This window comes from Hypanus sabinus, chromosome 6 (assembly GCF_030144855.1).
Source record: "Hypanus sabinus isolate sHypSab1 chromosome 6, sHypSab1.hap1, whole genome shotgun sequence".
Classification (NCBI taxonomy): Eukaryota; Metazoa; Chordata; class Chondrichthyes; order Myliobatiformes; family Dasyatidae; genus Hypanus; species Hypanus sabinus.
Genome location: NC_082711.1, coordinates 94,942,866 through 94,958,970, shown reverse-complemented (window position 1 = coordinate 94,958,970; position 16,105 = coordinate 94,942,866).

Below are 16,105 nucleotides of genomic sequence, written 5' to 3'. Positions count from 1 at the left end.
ATTTTTAGGAGTGGTGAGAGTAATTGGATAAATTAACAAACTTGTAACCTAGAGGCCTGGCCTGGTCTATTTGGCTCATGACACACCCTACATGATTGACTTAATTAGCGTGGGAAACCACTCAATTGTATATAATTGCTCCATAGAAAGGGAGGGAAAATAAAATCAGATGGATCTCTAAGATCAGACAAAAACATTTGGAGACAGGAGTCACAAAGTCAGTCAGAGAGTCATACAGCATAATAACAGGCCCTTTGGCCTGACCTGTCTATGCCAACCAATATGCCCAGAAAGAAAGTCTCATTTGTCTGCATTCCATGCAGATCTCCTATACATGTACCTGTCTAAATGTCAATTAAAAGTTGTTAGTGTACCTGCCTGAACCACTTCTTGCAGATAAATCAGGAATGGGGTAAGAAGGGGAGGAAGTTAGAGAAATCAATGTTCATGCCAACAGGTTGTTGGCTACCCAGACGGAATATAAGGTGTTGTTCCTCCAACCTGAGTGTGGCTTCATCTGAATTAATTTGTTATTACACACCCCACTTACCCAGCTGATCAAAATCCAACTGTAATTCTTGATAGTCTCCTTCATTGTCAATGATACCACCTATTACAGCATCATTTGCAAACTTATTAACCATTCCTCTTACATTCTCATGCAAATTGTTAATAGAGATAACAAACAATAATGGGCCCAGAAACAAACCCTGAGGTATTGGTCGCCAACCCGTCGATCTTTGAGACTTTCCCAGTAGATCCCGAAAAAAATGAAAAATAAATACATAAATACTGTTGAGAAATTGTTTCCAGATTGCGGGATTTTAGTTCTGTTCTTTCTGCCCAGTGCACATGCGTGTAGCTCCCCCACACTACAGAGTGTACTTCAGTGATCCCCAATCACCAGGCCACGAGGAAACGATATGAGTCAGCTACACCTTTCCTCATTCCCTGTCAAGGCCACTGTTGAACTTGAACCCACGTGAGGTCATCAGTTGCCTAAATGCAGTGATACCCTCGCGTCAGGGATCACTGGTTGCTCTCGGGCGACCGGCGGGAAGTGCCGTTGCTACTGGCCTGGAGCGCTGCCTCTGAACCTGTTTAACACACCGAAAGTTCGTGGGGAAACCAGTGCTAAAATATTCACAGACGACCTAATTCAGGCTCAGCGTTTCGTAAGTATCAGTGCAGCTACCTTGCTGCAATCTACTGAAACAAACTTTTGTCGGCTGACAGATACTACAAGGGTGGCGGGCGTGTGCCCTGTCACACTCCTCACTCGGTCGGTCTCTCTCTCTGGACTGCGACCGCCACGGCCCCGGCACGGGGACATCCTGTCCTGACCTTGTCCTCTCACCCAACCCATGACCAACTGCACCTGGCCAAGGAGTCTGGCAGCAGGTGGGCGGGAGGCTGGAGCTCAGACCCAGAGGCTGTCCAATGAGGCAATGAAGCCCTCAAAACTGCTCCGGTACCCTCAGTCAAAGCATCTTGCACTTAAAGACAAAGCCGTTGAGATTTTCCAGTGGAAAAAAAACGTGAGCAGTGTGGGACAGAAGCTAAGTGCCGCAAGCCGCGAAAAATAAATTGAGGAATAGACTGGACATAAGGAACCTGCTTGGACTATCACTGCATTCCCACCGTGGTTAATACCCCCTCCCCCCGTTGGCCGGTCCGCAAGAATACTATCAATATTAAGCTAGTCCGCTGTGCAAAAAAAGGGTGGGTACCCCTGGTGTTTATGCATTATTTCTACTTCCGGGTTGCGGAGTCTCACTTTTGGTCTTTTCTGCCCCGGTGCGCATGCGTGTAACTAATTGATCTGGGGTCGATCTTCACTTTTACTAAGGCCGAGCTAGGGGACCTTGAGCTTAAAAAGGTTGGTGACCACTACCCTGAGGTATACACGACTCATAGGCTTCCAGTCTCCTTAGCTTCCTACTATCAATCCAACTACGGTATGTATCCATTTAACTATTTCTTCATGAATCCCAGATTTTTAAAAAACTTCAAAAAGGTTCAAAGTTTCAAATGTTAATTTATTATTAAAATATACAACTCAGAAAATTTTCTTCTCCAGATAGCCACAAAACCAAGAAAGAAAAGAACTGCAGCACCATCATCAACACCCAAATCTCCTCCCCCAGCACAAAAAAATGAGAAGGATCGGGCAATAAGCATAGAATGCAAACCAACCTATAATACTGGGAAAAAAAGTCCACAATCCATGTCTACATCCAAACGCCCCCCAAAAAACGGGCAACATTCTCCCTCTCCATAGCAGAAAGATCTCACCAGTGATAAAAAGGCAGTCTCTCCATAGCCAAGTGACCTCGCCAGCAACAAAAAGGCAGTCTCCCCTTTACGGCAGCAGAGTGATCACCCAGTAATAAAAAGGCAGGCAGCCGATGTTTCAACCTCTCTCGTCACTTTAGCTGGTGAAATGGGTTCAAACACAGGCTCACAGCCTTCTCACTATGAGATTCCTGCATGCTGCCTCTGCCTCCCAGAATCCCTTCCTTTCAAAGCACCTTATGATGCAGAACCTTATCAAAGGCCTTGCTGAAATCCATGTAAACTATGTCTACTATTCTGCCCTCATCGACCTTCCTGATTACTTCTTCAAAAAACTCAATCAATTTAATGAGACTAGAACTAGAAAAGCAAGGAGATTATGATACAACTTCATAAAACACTAGCTAGCTGTAGTATTGTGTGCATTTCTGGTCACTATGCAGAGGAAGTACATGATTGGTAAATTTATTTACCATTGTTATGTGTACAGAGGTATAGTATTTTAAATGTTATCTACACAGAGTGTTCCATTTGTTATGTGGTGGGCAACAATGAATATCGAATTGAGTCAGGTTTTATAAATAAACATAAACATTTATTAAACTCTGCTCAACAAAAGTGAAAAGTAAACCAACAACTAACTTAACTGGAAGTTAATTGCTATACGGCAATTTAACAAACAGCCAAACTCTGGAATAGTTCGAACACAGTCTTAAAGTGGTAAATTTGAAAGTCCAAGTGATTTATACAGCCAGTAAGGAGAGACTTCCCTGAAAACTGATTTCTTCGAAGTAACGATGATCTGCCAAGCCTACAGCCAAGCGATGACTTGTCCAAAGGATTCACAATGAAGGAAGTAAAATGGCTTAAAGGAACTGACCATTTTTCTGCTGGAGGGTGAACACTGCGCAAACTTTCCTGATCTTGCAGGGGTTATCTCAAATGCAGGCCACTATTCCTGAAGGTCAATCCTTTACAAAATCATCGAACGACACCACCTTTACTCAATCCTACGGGTCCCCGTACTTCAGTAAAGTCTTCACTCTCCAATACTAGACTGTAGAGATAAGAAAGGTGTACAAACAAATACTGGCAGCGATTGGCAAAACTGCCAGCAATAATGTTTCCACCTTAAAATAGAAAGTAAATCTCCACTTTAAAACGAAACTGCGTCATGAAACGAAAACTCAGCAAAACTAACTAATGAATGAACTATTGAACTAACTGCATCACAACAGGGGTTTCCCCTTATATACCTGTTGGAACATGCCATCACCTGACCTCACACTGGCGGGGAAATTACATCACCCCACCATCACAAGACAATTAATAGACAATAGACAATAGGCAATAGGTGCAGAAGTAGACCATTTGGCCCTTCGAGCCTGCACCACCATTTTGAGATCATGGCTGATCAACTACTATCAATACCCGGTTCCTGCCCTGTCCCCATATCCCTGGATTCCCCTATCCATAAGATACCTATCTAGCTCCTTCTTGAAAGCATCCAGAGAATTGTCCTCCACTACCTTCCGAGGCAGTGCATTCCAGACACCCACAACTCTCTGGGAGAAGAAGTTTTTCCTTAACTCTGTCCTAAATGACCTACCCCTTATTCTCAAACCATGCCCTCTGGTACTGGACTCTCCCAGCATCTGGAACATATTTCCTGCCTCTATCTTGTCCAATCCCTTAATAATCTTATATGTTTCAATCAGATCCCCTCTCAATCTCCTTAATTCCAGCATGTACAAGCCCAGTCTCTCTAACCTCTCTGCGTAAGACAGTCCAGACATCCCAGGAATTAACCTCGTGGAGCTGCATCTAAAGCCAGGCATAATGGAACATATTTAATAGATTGGGGATTATCTTTGATCAGGATAAATTAATTAACAAAATTTTATTATACCAGGTTTATCTTGCATGTTAGTATATATTCTTAAAAACACTCAAGTTCATATTTAACAACTGTTGACTAAATTGGTATTATTACTCTTCCATCTGTTCAATCATCAGGCTATATATATACTAAATATTAGAATGGAAATGTGGCTTTCCAGTGACCATAACTCCACATATCCAAGCGTTATACTTTATTGAGCCCTTATTATAAACTTCACATTCAGTACATTGGTACAGCCATAATATGAAATGGGCTCGACTTCAAAATGTTCAAAGCAACTTGGCATTGTATTTGCCCTAGGAGGATAGCTATACTCCTGAATGGACACTTGGCAGGATTGGTGGGGAGTGTTCTCACAGTACTCAATCAGAGGTTCCTTATGAACTCGGTGCATCCTCAGAAATTGAAAATGACGGTGTTGACATTGATATTTGCAACGAGGACAAGAAATAATGAGGAAAAAATATTTCAGTTAATAACTGAAGTTTTAAACTAGAGTTGCAGGGAGATCGAAACCAGAGTGACGGAGCAGATAGTGGAGTGATTGTGGCAAAGGATGTTGTTAAGTCTACGTACAAAGTCAAAAATTGAAAGATTGAGCATAGTGCAATTAATATTCTGAGCTGCATATATTTCAATGCGAGGAGAATTGTAGGAAAGGCAGATGAGCTCAGAGCATGGATCAGCATGTGGAATTATAACATTATAGCCATTGATGAGACTTGGTTGCAGGAGGGGCAGGACTGGCACTTCAACGTTCTGCGTTTCTGTTGTTTTAGATGTTATAGTGGGAGAGATTAAAGGGGGAAGGATGGCATTATTTGTCACCAGACATTAATGTCATGGTAATACTCAGTCAGGACAGCCTGGACAGCTCGTTTAGTAAGGCTTTACGGGTAGAACTGAGGAATAAGAAGGATATGGCCACATTAATGGGATTATATTATAGACCTCCCAAAAGTCTGCAGGACTTAGAGGAGCAAATTTGTAGAGAGTTCACAAAATGCAAGACAGATATGGTAGCCAGCTCAATATTTGGCCTTAAACTCAACTGTGCTTTCATCTAGGCTAATTCTTGATCTGAGGAACTTTGTAAAGTACATGTAAAAAGGGGGTTTCTTCTTTTTTCTTTGTTACTGTGTATGTAATCAAAAGGGCTTCTTTGTTTCGTTAACTAGCAGGAATGCTAATTTACTGATAACGAGAATAGTATTCCTTTGTAAACCAAATGGGGATTAATGTTCTTTCTTCGGAGTCTGTAAGCTTTTGTTGACGGGCTTTTGGGCAGATCGGCGCGAGGGGGTTGAGAGAGACGACACAATGCTGTAAGCTGGGCAAGGAACGGACCCCAAGCGGGGGTCCGAGGCCAGGAGGTACTCCGAGGAGGGGGGATGAAGCTAGATGTGCTTGGTTGACCACTCAGAGGGTCCTGAGCTGCGAGTCGAGGAGTTTGGAGGGGATCGAATGGTGGCCAGAAGACTTCAGTAATTGAGCTCCAATGGTTGTGCACGAAGTGGTTTGGACTTTGATAAGTTTGGCGCCTTTTCTTTATTTTTTCTCTTCATATATACTGTATCGTTATTAATCACTTAGTTATAGTAACCTTTATAAATTGTACTCATTTAATCACTTATGGTGTACTGTCTGTTTTTGGGCGAGGCGGGGACATCACACAGCATCCACACCAGCTGATTACCCAGTTTGGTGGGGCCAAAGGCTGCTCCCCCTAGACGAGAAAGAGCTGAGCGAGCTTGAGGTGACCCAGGGGGTTACATACATTTGGGGAAATTTGAGTTGTATCTAAGCATTCCACTATTTACTACGTTAGTCTGCTTTTTAAAAAGAGCACCTTTGGGTTCATTGGCTGTTCCCTATTCTTTAGAAATCCATTCTATTTATACTCCGATCAGTGTTTCCACCAATCTAAATGATAAAATCTAGCCATTTCTCTTTTGACTTCCTGAAAGAAAGTGACAGAGGTTATAGTTGAGGTTCTGATGATAATTTACCAGAATTCTCTGAACTCTGGATTGGAAGAAGGCGAATGTTACGCCACTGTACAGAAAAGGTTGTAGGCAAAAGGCTTGTTAGTTTAACATCTGTAGTTGGGAAAATGCTTTGCTTGAAGCAGTTAAAGAAGAAATAGGGAGGCATCTGGAAAGAAATGATTCTACCAGGCAGATGTAGCATGGATTCAGCAAAGGCTGGTCCTGTTTGACAAACCTACTGAAGTTCTTTGAGGATATAACAAGCGCAGGGGTTAGAAGTGAAAAGATAGATGTTATTTGCTTGGATTTCCAGAAAGTGTTTGATAAGGTGCCACATAGAACGTCTCCATAAGATAAGGATGCATAGAATTCGGGGTGATGTATTGGCATGGATAGAGGATTGGTTAACCGATAGAAAGCAGAGAGTTGGGATACATGGGTGTTTCTTTGGTTGACAATCAGTGGTGAGCGATGTGCCGCAGAGGTTGGTGCTGGGCCCGCAACTGTTCATGATGTACATTAATGATCTGGAAGAATGGACCAAGTGTAGTGTATCTAAGATTGCTGGCTAAATTGAGTGGAAAAGCATATTGTGCAGAGGATATGGAGAATCTGCATAGAGATGTAGATAGGTTAAGTGAGTGGGCAAGGGTCTGGTAGATGGAGTACAATGGTGGTAAATGAGAGATCATCCACTTTGGAAGGAAAAGTGGAAGAGCAGATTATTATTTAAATAGTAAAAGATTGCAGCATGCTTCTGTGCAGAAGGACAGAATTACATTTACAATTACATCATGCTCACAAGATACTCAATTACATCATGGTCAGAAGACAATCACAAGATACCCACGGGGTATGTAACACATTATATCCGTGAATTGAGGTAGTTCAAGAGAAAGGCAATAGCAGAATGCCTTATAAAGCATTACAGTTAGAGGAAGTGCAATATGTATTCAATATTTCAGTGATATTTGAGTAATATTGCAAATATATTGTTCGATAAGCAGAATCAGGTTTATTATCACCGACATGTGTTGTGATATTTGTTAACTTAGTAGCAAGAGTTCAATACAATACACAATATAGAAGAAAAAAAGTGAAAATAAAAAGTAAATCAATTACAGTATGCGTATATTGAATAGATTAAAAATTATGCAAAAACAGAAATAATATATATTAAAAAAGTAAGGTAGTGTTCATGGGTTCACTGTCCATTTAGTAATCAGAAGGCAGGGAGGAAGAAGATGTCTCTGAATCGCTGAGTGTGTGCCTTCAGGCTTCTGTACCTCCTACCTGACGGTAACAGTGAGAAAAGGGCATGCCCTGGGTGCTGGGGCCCTTACTAATGGACACTGCCTTTCTGTCTTCAATTCTTGAAGACATCCTGGGCACTTTATATGTTCGTTCCCAAGAGGAGCTGACTAAATTTATAACCTTCTGCAACTTCTTTTGGTCCTGAGCAGTAGCTCCTCCATTCCAAACAGTGATGCAGCCTATCAGAATGCTCTCCATGGTACATCTATAGAAGCTTTTGAGTGTTTTTGTTGACATATCATATCTTTCAAACTGCTAATTGAGTATTGTTGCTGTCTTGCCTTCTTTATAACTGCATCAATATGTTGGGACTCAGAGATCTTGACACCCAGAAACTTCAAACTGCTCACTGTCTCCACTTCTGATCCATCTATGAGGATTGGTATCTGTTCCTTCGTCTTACCCTTCCCAAAATCCACAATCAGCTCATTAATCTTACTGATGTTAAGTGCAAGGTTGTTGCTGTGACACCACTCCACTAGTTGGTATATCTCACTCATGTACTCCCTCTCACCTCCATCTGAGATTCTACCAATAATGGTTGTATCATCAGTAAATTTATAGGTAGTACTTGAGCTTTATTTGTTATTTACATAATGCATTGTGGGTTATTTGTATGAGTACATGAATTGCATAGGACATGACACCACCATGTGATAAGTCTGCACCTTGCCTATTGTAACGTTCTCCTTCGGGTGTAACGAACGCCGAATTTAACGTCCGGATAAACCACAGCCAATGAAAACCAGATCGCAGTAAGATTAACCATTTACTGTTCACTCTTCACATTAACATATGGTGAAAACTGTTGATAAAACAATACAAGATTGATACAGTATTTGTTCCTTCCTTAATATCACATTTCAAGTGTAAATACTTGCAAAGGTGACTATAACTACATTACACTAAGGTGCAGTATACAGGGAGAGTTTACCTGCTCCATTGACTACTTTAAATACACTTCCATGCAAACTATCCGTGACTCTTTAACTAAAGAAAGCATAAACATTATCTACCGTCGTTACTTCTAACAGGATCGGCATTAACATCTTAGTTCAATATATCGATTATCTATTAACTTACAGCGTTGCTCTCACTGTGATTTCTCATGCCTGCAAAACAACTTCTGCTCCGGTGAGCCTCGTGGAAAGCCCCCACCCTCGCGCTAATTTCAAACCGGTATTTTCCCACAAGACGCGGCGAAACCGGATGTGACGTCATCGCATGCCGATATATTTTACATGCAATGAATATACTTTAAACACTTCTAATTCTAACTAGAAAATACTATTGAATGAATTACTAAGCGAAAATATTATAAACTAAATAACTGTCGTAAAGACAGCACACCTATAGTAAAAAATGAAGTAAGGCAAGTTTTCCTGGGCTCCAGTCACTTTTCATAATTAGTTTTATGCTTTGGAGTTACAAAACATAAAAGTGGCAAGGAGGTAATTTTAAAATGGTCCCAAGATGAACACCTACCTGTGGAAGTGTAATGTGATATTCGAGTTTAAAAAAGTGCAACATGATTTATTCACAAAATGGAAAACAATTGAGTAGATCATCAAATGGAAGAATTCACAGGTTCATAAAGTGAGAACCGAGTGATAATATTCAGTTTTAAAAAAAGCTGCCTATGTCAGAATGGATGACTCATTCAATTGCACAACAGATAACTGAGTGATGTATTTTGAACTAACTGAGCAGTATTTTGAAGCAAAATAAATAACCAATGAAAAGTGAATACAAGTTGTGCTGAGTGCTTTGGTTTTAAAGGCATGCAGTTTGTTTAGAAATTTGACTCCTCCAACCAAACCAGCCGAAATTAGCTTTGCTGATAACACGTAAGTAATACAGGAACATTTAAAACCAAAACCATTGTTCATTACAGAACATATTAAGTTTCATAAACAGAATCAAAAGGAAGGGGAGCCCATTTCAAGTTACGTGACTGAGTTGAAGAAGTTATAAATTTGAAGGTTACCCAGCATCGGGTAACCTTGAGATATACAATGTGAAAACTAACAATAGGCAGTCAATATGTCTTACACCAGAAATGAATGGCAAATTAATTGAAATGGAATTAGTCACTGACTCAGCTGTTTTGGTCATTTCATAAAATGAGCTTGAACAACAGCTTAAAGATACTGAACTGAAGCTGGCAGATATCTGACTGAGAACTTATCCTGGAGAAAAGATATCTCCACTGGGAATGACGATTGTAACAGTGAGATACGACAACCAACAAGCCACTTTGGGCTTTTATGTGGTAAAAACAGGAAAGCCAGCATTATGGGGACATGATTGGCTGAGACAACTACAATTTGATAGGAGATTCATCCACCATTTGCATGCCACATACCCTGAAACAGAGTCAACTGAAAGTGAATCAAGAAAGGTAATTCATTTAGGATGATACTACAGCAGTGTTCAAGGATAACTTTGGAAAACTAAAACATATCAAGGATAAAATAGTGTGAAATGAAAATGCCACAACAAGTTTTGCAAAGCCCATCTGGTTCCTTTTACCATCCGTGATGAAGAATCCCATGTGCTAGATCACATAGATGCTGAAGGAATTCTTCCTAAGGTTGAATGGAGACCATGAGCAACACCAGTGGTCCCAGAAGTCAAGAAGAATGGTTCTGTCAGGATCTGTGGTGATTTCAAGGTCACCATCAGCTCTGTACTGAAAGTAGATCAATACCCTTTGCTCATGATGTTGGATATCTTTGCAAAGCTTTCTGAAGCATATAACATCATTGTTACCAGTATGGATGACATGTAACATCTCCAAATTCTCAAGACAGTGTTAAAATGATTAGAATATTATGGGCTTAGAGAGCGATACGGCAAGTATGAATACTTTCAACCAAGCATCACTTATGATGATCACACCATTGACTCCCAAGAATTACCCTAGTGTGCTGAGAAAATTTAAGCGGTGGTGGATGTGTCAAGACCAAAGGACGTGTCACAGCTGTGGTCTCTTTTAGGATTTGTCAATTACTATAACAGGTTCCTGCCAAACCTGGCTACTGAGCTCCACCCCTTGAACTCATCACTGCAGATCAGGAAGAAACTGCATTAGGAAAAACAGTGTGAGGTGGTTTTCAAAAAGGTAAAGGAAATAGTGATCCAGTGAAGCTTGCCTGTGACACATCACCAGATGGTATAGGTGCAGTCATGACACCTGTTATGAATGATGGAAGTGAATGCCCAATAGCCTTTACATCACGTTCCCTTACCACTACAGAGAAAAATGCACACTGACTGACAGAGGCCTTGAGTCTGGTTTGGGGTGCTAAACATTTCAACCGGTACTTGTATGGGAGACTGGTTCCACTCACTACTGATCATCAAACATTAATACCCATTTTAATTCACAGAAGGGTATTCCATTAAAAGCAGCAGCATGAATGCAGAGGTAGACTGTTCCTTGAAGGACACAATTACAGGATTGAATTCAAGAGGACAACTAATTGTGGAAATGCTGATAATCGTCCCACTTACCCTTCAAAAGGAAATACTTGAAAATTTTACCAAAAAAGGTACTCATCTTGATGTGTTCTCCCTAACTCAAATTGGAAGTCTCCCTGTTATGGCGGAGATGATCCAAAGGGAAACCAGAAAAGACTCCACAGGGTCTCAGGCCTACTTAGCCACCCAAAATGGCTGCTAGGTGCAGCAGAAGCTCCATCTTCCCCAATGCTTTTTGATCCCTGGGATTGCCCTAGAGAGGATTCACATTGGTTTTGCCAGACCAAAGTTACTTGGTTGCAGTGAATGCGGCGACAGATTGGCCAGAAGTCTTCCCATAGCCTTCCCTACAGTCTCACACACGGTTTATGTGTCGAGAAGCTTCTTCTCATGAACTGGTGGGAGAGAGAGAGATGAGACAAACGCAGGTAGATGGTGCTGAATATCCACTCGTCTTCCATTCTCATCCTTGTTGATTTAAACCTTCCTCAATGCTTTAATCAGAGAGATCAATGAGAAATAGAATTGATCATTGGCTCTCTGATTAAACTGATCCCCAGGCTTAAGATCATAAAACCATTAGATATAAGAGCAAAATGGTCCATCGAGTCTGCTCTGGAATTTCATCATAGCTGATCCAACTGCCTGCCTTTTCCCTATATTTCTTCATGCCCAAACCAATCAAGAATAAGGACTTGGTCTCCAAAGTTGCCTGTGGCACAGAATTCCACAGATGTAGCATTCTTCCCGGCTAAAGAAATATCTCCTCATCTCTACTCTAACAGGACGCACTTCTATTCTGAGGCTGTGTCTTTTGCTCTTAGACTCTCCTACCATAGGAAACACCCTCTCCGCATCCACACTATCGACGTCTTTCATTATTCATTAGGTTTCAATGAGGTTACTCTTCATTCTTCTGAATTCTAGTGAATGCAGGCCCAGCGCAGCTTCAGTGTATCCATTCTAAGATAAGGCGCCCAAAATTGCTTCAGGTACTCCAAGTGAGGCTTCACCAGTGCTCTATGAAGTCTCAACATTGTGTCCTCTTGAAATAAATGCTAATATTATGTTTTCTTTCCTCATCACAGACTCAACATATAAATGAACCTCTAGGGAATCCTGCACAAAGACTCCCAGGACCCTTTGCACCTGGTTTTTGTATCTTCTCTCTATTGAGAAAATAGTCAACCCTTTCATTTCTTCTACCAAACTGCATGATCATACATTTCCCAACAATGTATTCCATCTGTCATTCCTTTGCCCATTCTCCTAATTTGTCAAAGTCATTTTGTAACCTCTTTACTTCCTCAAAACTACCTGCCTCTCCACCTATCTTCATTTTGTCTGCAAACGTTGCAACAAAGCCATCAATTTCATCATCAAAGCAACACACACAAAACACTGGAGGAACCCAGCAGGCCAGGCGGCAATAATGGAAAAGAGCAACAGTTGATGCCTTGAGCTGAGACCGCCGTCAGACCTGGAGAAAAAATAGATTAGAATGGAGTGAGAATGGAGGAGGGGAGGATGAAATACAAAATAGTAGGTGATAGTTAAAATTGGAATGGGGGGTAGGGATGAAGCCCATTCCATCATCCAAATCATTTCCATATAACATAAAAAGAATTAGTTCCAAAACAGACCCCAATGGATCATCACTAGTCAACGGCAGCTAACCAGAAAAGGCTCCCTTTATTTGATCTCTTTGCCTCCGGTTAATCAGCCACTGCTGTATCTATGCTAAAATCTTTCCTGTAATACCATGGTTTGTAGCTCATTAAGCAGCCTCATGTGTGGTGGAGGCCTTCTGAAAATCCAAATGCACAATATCAACTCATTCTCCTTTGTCTATCTTGCTTGTTATTTCTTCAAAGAATTCCAAAAGATTAGTCAAGCAAGATTTTCCCTTAAGGAAACCATGCTGACTACAGCATATCTTATCATAAGCCTTCAAGTACCCTGAGACCTTATCCTTAATAATTGACTCCAACATCTCCTCAATCACTAACTGACCTATAGTTTCCTTTCTTCTGCCTCTTCCCTTTCTTGAAGGGTGGAGTGACATTCGGAATTTTCAAGTCTTCCAAAACCTTTCCAGGATCCAGTAATTCTTGAAAGATCATTACTACTGCCTCCACAATCTCTTCAGCCACCTCTTTCAGAACCCTGGGGTGTACACCATCTGGTTCATGTTACTTATTTACCTTCAGTTTCCCAAGAACATTCTCTCTAGAAATGGTAACACATTTCAGGACCTCTGATACCTGGAACTTCCACCATATTGCTGGTGTACTACAATGAAGACTTAATTTCGTTGACACCCATTCCTACCTCTCAAGCATTGTTTTCCAGCAATCCAATATCCATTCTCACCTATCTTTTTCACTTTATATATCTGAAGAAACTTTTGGCATGCTCTTCAATATTACTTTTGTATTCCATTGTTACCTTCTTAATGGCTCTTTAGTTGACTTCTACTGCTTTTTAAAAACTTCCAAATCCTCTAACTTCACACTATCTTTTGCTCTATTATATGCCCTCTCTTTGGCATTTATATTGGCTTTGACTTCTCTTGTAAGCCACAGTTGTGTCATCTTGCCTTTAGAATACTTATTCCTCTTTGGGATTTATATATCCTGTGCCTTCCAAATTGCTTCCAGAAATTCTGGCCATCGCTGCTCTGCCATCATCACTGCCTGTGTTCTTTTCCAATCAATTCTGGCCATTCCTCTCTCATGCCTCTGTAATTCTCTTTACTCCACTGAATACTGACACATCTGACTTTAGCTGCTCTTCAAATTTTGGGATGAATTTGATCACATTATTATCACTTGACCCTAGTGATACTTCTACGTTAAGCTCTCTAATCAGTTCTGGTTCATCACCCAACACACAATCCAGAATTGCTGATCTCCTAGTGGGCTCAACAATGAGCTGCTCTAAAAAGCCAACTCGTAGGCAGCTCCAATCTGATTTTCCCAGTCTGTCTGCCATATGGAAGTTCCTCATGACTATTGTAACATTGCCCTTTTGGCATGCATTTTCTATCTCCCATTGTAATTTGTAGACCACATCCTTACTACTCCCATCAGAGTTGTTTTATCTTTGCAGTTCTTTAGCTCCATCCACAATGATTCAACACCTTCCAACCCTATGCCATCGCTTTCTAATGATTTGCTTTCATTTTTTACCAACAGAGCAACACAGCCTTCTGTGCCTTCCTGCAATGTGTACACATGTTAAGCTCCCGACTATAATCTTCATTGAGCCATGATTCAATGATACCTATAACATCATACCTGCCAACTTGCAACAGTGCTGCAAGCTTATCTACCTTATTCCATATACTATGCATTTCCATTATAAAACCTTCAGTACTGTATCCACCCTTTTCAATTCTGTCCGCTTTTTACATTGAAACTCATCCTGTTGACTGCTATTTTGTTCTAACATCTGCCTTTCTTCACTATATATTGTCTCTGTTTGTAAATCAGCTACCTCATCTTCAGCACTATCATTCATGCTTTCAGACGTTTGTATCTTTTTCCTGATGGACGGGCAGAAGCAAGTATGTCCATGCTGGGTGGGATGTTTGGTTAAGGTGGCTGCTTTAGCAAGACAGCACTCGTTGAGGAATTCTCCAAGATGTTGCCCTGGATAAAACGTTTCACTAATGAAGACAGACATGGATAAGGGTTTCTTTAGTTTGGAGTGGTGAAGACTGAGGAGAGATAGAGGCATTAAAAAATGAGGGAATAACTGTTAGGAAACATTTACCATGAGAGAGTTGTTGATAAGTAGAGCACGTAAAGGGTATAAAAGTGAGAGAGAAACTAAGAAAATTTTTATTTACCTAGAGGATAACCAGAGGGAGGGTGGGAAAGGGTTTATTTTGCTGTTGTTGTCTTGCTTTGGGTTTTGTTGCTACAAATACTATTCGTGTTGCTCTGGAATTCATGGCAACACTTGCGGGATGTCCCCGAACAGCCTTGGGTGTGTTGGTTGTTAATGTAATTTACATACTTCACTGAATGTTTCAATGTACAGTGCATATAATATATAAATCTGAAACCTGATGGCTGGAATTTGCACTGCATGAAAAGGTGGCTGAGTCAAGTTCTCACAAAATTTAAGAAGTATCTAAATTATCTCTTGAATTTCCATAGCTTAGAATTGGTAAAAGGTTCTTTTCCTGTGCAGCCTGACTCTCAGACTATGGCTTTATGGATCAATGAGTTAAATTCTAGAGATGTGGTGAGAGCTTTTGACATCAAGAAAGCATTTGACCCCACATGCCATTAAGCAGCTTGGGTAAAACTGGTCAAAATTCAAAGTACATTATTTATCAAAGTATGTATACTATATACAACCTTGAGATTCATCTCTCTACAGGCAGCTACAAAACAAAGAAACTGAATAGAACCCATTACAAAAGACCACCAAACACCCAATGTGCAAAAAAGAAACGGATAACTTGTGCAAACAATAAAAAGTAAGCAAATAACATACAAAATTAAAGTTCCTGAAAGTGAGTTCATAGCCACAAAGCCAGTCATCACAGCAGCCAGTCCAGAAGCCCATCAGTTGTAGGCCACAGCCTCAGTTCAGTACAGAGATGAGCTAACCTCACCGAACAGTGAACTGAACATCAGCCTGTCCATTGTCTCTGGCTCCAAATCCCTGACCTTTTCAATCTGGCCCCATGCTTCATTCCTCACTCACACACACAGGCCTTGCTGCTTCTGCGCACTCTCAGGCACAGACCCCCACTGCCTCAATTTGGTCTACATCCAACCTTTTCATTCTGGTCCAGCATTTAAATTGGTTAAATGTCAGTTTGTTCCTTGCCTTCGGGACCTGGCCCTACTGCCTTGATTCTGCCTCACTTCAGCTTGCCTCACCTCAGATGTGACGCTTTGAATCACCTCCAAGCCTGGAATATGCAAAAAGAGGAAAATACCACCATGAGTGGTGTCAGGCCAATGTCACAATAGTTGTGGTTAGAACATAGAACTTAGAATCATACTGCACAGGGAAAGGCCCCTCAGCTTAAAGTTTCCGTTTTGACTGTGTCCTAACTTACACTAATCTTATCTGCCTGAACATGATCTATATCCTTCCT